Raw genomic sequence first — 5000 nt, 5'->3', positions numbered from 1 at the left:
GAGGGTCCAAAATGCTGCAGCTAGGTTAATTTTTCAGGAATCCAAGTACTGCCATGTAAGACCGCTGCTGTATAATCTGCACTGGCTGCCCGTTAAATTTCGAATTGACTTTAAGATATTACTGTTAACGTATAAGGTTATCAATGGCTTAGCGCCTTTTTATCTCCAAGAACTTATTAATCTTAAAGAAGCATGTAAATACAAGTTACGCTCCGACTGTGATGGACTGCTACTAAACCCTGTGAAATTTAAGACCTTAACCCAATGACACCTCAAGCAGTCAAAACTATGTCCCCTCAATTACATAGATTTTACTTAGAGCTCTAGTACTGTCAGACTGCAAAGCGATGAACTGTAAAAATTGTTTTATGGGATTTTAAATGTTGTAACGTTTGACCAATTAGATCTCTGGTACATCGCTCTAGATCATGACTTCAGGTGTAACAAAATAGGAGAACCAGGAGCAGCTCACTTGAGTAATGCACTCAAAGATGTTAATTGTAAACTCACTCATCTGGACCTTAGGGGTAAGAATATACAACAGGTCAAGGAACAGCGCACCTGAGTAGTACACGTAAAAAAGTGAATAATTGAAAGTGGATAATTGAAAGGAGCTTCGACAGCAAGTTTCTGCTCTTGTTTGGGTTCAGTGTTTCCCATTTGAAGGGATAAATGATCGAAATCTACCGCAAAAACCATATCGTGCTAAAAATCGAAGCACAATCTGAGAAGAAGTAATTAACTCGTCAAAAAAATCTGACTGCTATGCATTGTCTTTCCTCTTCCCAAGCCTCCCTCGTCGGTCATTTTATTTGTTTGCGTGACAAAACACGACTGCCTCAGAAAAGCACGCCGCTAGGCTGATTTATGAAGTCTAGAGTTGCGCTGATGTAAAACGCATTCCATCAGTTGAGTTCGACACAATCATAGCGCCACGTTTGAATCGGTCCTTGGTTGGCCCAAATTGACATATCCAATTTGTATCTTTATCATACTTTAACTCACAAACTGACAATTTGTACTCTTTTATCCTATTTGAACTCTTATTTAAACGATCAGCATTACGTTTATCAACAAGAACATCTCCAAAGCTAAAAGCTAGGACTACATGTAGAATTCAAATATATATTCTATGTACAAGGCTAAAAAGGTTATGAAATGGTTAAAAATTAAAATGTTTGAACCAAACGTTTTCGGCTGTTTGCCATCATCAGGGTTAAAAATGATGACCGGCCGCACGTACATATATATCCTATGTAATTCCCGATTGGAAAAGTTTGGAGACATAGGAAGTAACTTGTTTGTTCAAACTGGGGCGGGATTGTTGGATCATTAGCCCCTCGACGATCCTGCGCTTGTGGAATGTTTGTGCTGAGGAGAGAACACGCCAAGTGAAAAAATGTGATGGGTTTTCCCGCAGGTGTTTTGCAAGTTCAGAGGTGTGAACAGGATTTGAATGCTCCGCAATAGGCCATTTCCGAGTTCATATCCGCCTCCTCTTCAAAGCGAGTGTAAGTGCAAAGTTTTTGTGATGGTAATTAGTTCTACTTTACATATGAATGAAAACTAATTTTCATAAGAAAAACTTCGCACTTAGAGTCGCTTTGAAGAGGAGGCAAACATGAACTCGGAAATGGCCTATTCGTACTGCTAAGTTTCTCACAGTCTCGTTAATGTAATCAACGCCACAAGAACAATCACCTTTGTAAACAACTTTGGAACTGTGAGTGTTTTTGTCTTTGTTGTTAAAGAGGCTTTTGACTTGCCTCGTTTGCCACAGGATTATAAAGATGAACTTGAAGTTAGTGAACTTGTTGAGTTTTGCAATAAATGTCTCACTAAGTTTTTCGTTTTTGCCGCAAAACGAAACGACTCGTCACAAGATGACAACATCTTTCCGAATTTTGTTTTCGAAGAACGAAAGAACGTTTTCATCAAGCTCCCTTTTTGGGCCAGCTTTAAAGAAAGCCTTGTCCAAATATCCCAGAAATAGGAAAAGAACGTCGTTTTGTTGCCTTTGTTGTAAGCCCACCAGTAAGGGTCGACTCGCACCATTTTCTGGTTGTACGACATACTCAACCAAAAAGGAGTCTCCTTAGCACCGTGAATCTCAGTGGCATGGTTGTTGCAGGCTTTCTGGTTCTCGAACAGCTTCTGAAGGTTATCAATGACAGTTTGACATTGGTCGAGGGGAATCCAGATTTTAGTGAAATCCACTTCATGATGATGGTGTCAGTGTGAGCCTCGTTGTCAATGGGCAGAGTCTTATACCAGGTGTCGCGGAAGCTTTTCAAAGGGCACGAACATTCTCAAAATGGCTCCGATAATATCATAATACACTTTTGTTGGATCTGCCTTCTCAAGCAGAAAATCACATGTTGCCAGTGAGATTGCAGCCATTCCAGCGGCGAGGATACTGGAGACAACTGCCTGGTAAGGAATGGTGTCTCCGCTGAAGGTTCTCACCCAACCCACTGTTGAATGCGTTTTACTTTCTTCTGTGGGAACCAGTTCACTCGCATGCATATGTACTCGTTTTTCTCAAGGCTTTCCTTCAGTTTGCTGTTTCCATCCTTGTCCGGTCCGACCATTGATTTGCAAAAGTTATGATGTGACTCTGATCCATCGGCAAGCATCATTTGAGGCAGGCGGAACGACACGTCGGTTATGACGCCAAAGAGGCCCATGGAAACATCAACTACATCCCAAAGAGCCGTTCCAGGTTTGGCAACCTGCAATTGACCATTGCAATTTACGAACTCGATTTCGCGGATCACGTCGCAAAAGCTATGCTTCAAACTTCCCCTGCAAAACCAGTAGACATGAAGCCCCCCAACTGACTGTTGCATGATGCCTCTAAGCTCAGGGAAACCAAACCCATTTCTTACGCCTTTCCTTCTGAACACGCAGTATTTCCACTTTACGCAAGTCCGCCGTCAACAGTAGTAAGGTTACATCATCGTCAGGGAAATGGCCTTATTTACGGAATGCTGTGCTCCACTTACTCGAAGAATTTTCTTCTCTCTTTTTGCTTTTAAAATGGGTTGAATCAGTTCATCCACTGTCGCCACCGGTGTAAGGGGGCTGTAAATACTTCTTTGGCAAAATTGAGCCACTCATGTTTTTCATAATGTCTTTGGCTAGATGCACCATCGGAGATTCCAGAAAATCATCGTTTGTTATGTCTATGAAAGGATATACAATATAGCAAAAGAACGTTTTTGCATCTGTTGCTTGCTTCCTGGCAATCTGGAATTGATAGAAAAAACAGGATCATAAGTTATATTAGGACACGTTTCAACGTATACTTTTATAAGAATTGGCCAACTGTGCAGAACTAGCACTTCATATTACACTCTAATCAGTAAGTCTGTTGACATATAGGTGCTACACGGCCAACGTTTGTAAAAACGTAATCCATCTTTGTACTTGTACATGTTCATTGCCGTGGCTCTAACATCTTCAGTTCCCACGGCCTGCTCCGTCTGACCTTGTAGCTCAGTAGGTAGAGCAATGGTGATCTAACCCGAAAGTCGTGGGTTCAATTCCCACCCTGGTCAGAGTTTTTCTGTCCTTGTGTGGGCCCATTGCCATTAGCAGGGCTAACGCTCACATGGTTCATATGGGATACAAAACAAGCACTTCATATTACACTCTAATCAGTTAATTCTGTGCAGATAAGCGGCCTATCAACTGACATCTTCCGCAGGAAAAAAGTGATGCCTTTTTTCAACGTAATCAATTCGTTATGCGTTTGCCTTCCTTCACAGGCATTCTTTTTTTTTTTTTTTTCATATATTAACTAGTGTCTATATGACTGCGCCATCTTCCATTGGCTGACCACTCGCCTCGATATCAGGGACTTTAAAAAACGACGACGGCCACGGCAACGACAATGCCAAAACGACAATGTCAAAAAGCAGTGATATTATTGGTTAAAAGAACCAAAATGATCGTGTGATACGCATTTTTGAACATTTCTCTCCCGCGTACTCGTCAAAACTACTATGAGAAATGACCAAATTTACGGTTTTGACGACAACGTGGACAAACTACAGTGTTTCTTTCAGTCTCGCTCTTTACTTTAAATCCGTCCGTACAAATCCAATTATAAGACACTTCGCCGATATTGTATAATATAAAAAAGATGGAATAATCATGAAATACTTAGAATAGCTCAAACTCATATTTTGAAGTGACGTTTTCGTGGCCATAGCCGTCGTGGTTTGTTAAACTCCCTATCATGCGAGGGCCTCAAGCCCCTGCAACTGTCCATTGTAAGAGACTTTTTTGCTGATGCGGCGGCCATTTTGATTTCTATTGTTTTCAAACACATTATGGGATGCCCAGGGGGCAAATTAATATGTATTTGCGCCTGAGCATCCCATAATGTATTTCGAAACAATAGAAATTAAAATGTCCGCCGTATCCACAAAGTCTATTGAGTGGTGACGTGCAATAAGTGCATGCGTGTATGTCAGTGAACAAAATATTGCAGGCTCAAAACAACTGGTTTAGAACACTGTCTAAAATCACACCACAAGTCCACTTTCCCTTAAATATATCTGGGTAATCAGAACATTAAAAATATATCATTTTACTAGAAATCGAACGCACTTTACTAATCCAAGAATGTTACTGGTATAGGAAATTAAGAAGCGTGCTATCTGAGGAGGCTCTTGGGTGGCCAGGCGTTGGGAACGAGGGCTTGGAATAGTTCTTGACTGGATTGTTTGAAATTTTGCATAAAGCTACATAAACTAGAATAAACCATCCCAATTTATGCAGTGCCTTGACTTTAATGCCCTGCCCAGATAGTTACAGTGCGAACTGGAGCTGGTCCAGGAGAGGGGGCCCTGCCAATCATTTGCCACTAACGGAAGCTGGTATTCCAACAGACCTTATTCACAATAGCCGCCATGTTGGATTTGCCTTTATCATGCAAATTAGCTACACACTTTTAAGGGGGCAAACAACAAGTTAGCCACACAGATGATTTG

At 41.2% G+C, this 5000-nt stretch overlaps 1 pseudogene; it reads right to left on the bottom strand.

Annotated features, from left to right (window-relative positions):
* Positions 1 to 1782: 1782 nt before the first annotated feature.
* LOC138046725 (uncharacterized) lies at positions 1783 to 4921 on the bottom strand (annotated as a pseudogene).
* Between the last annotated feature and the right edge of the window lie 79 nt (positions 4922 to 5000).

Source organism: Montipora capricornis, chromosome 4 (assembly GCF_036669925.1).
Source record: "Montipora capricornis isolate CH-2021 chromosome 4, ASM3666992v2, whole genome shotgun sequence".
NCBI classification, from domain to species: Eukaryota; Metazoa; Cnidaria; class Anthozoa; order Scleractinia; family Acroporidae; genus Montipora; species Montipora capricornis.
Note: the sequence above shows the minus strand (reverse complement) of the source record. Positions and strands in the feature narration are given on the sequence as shown.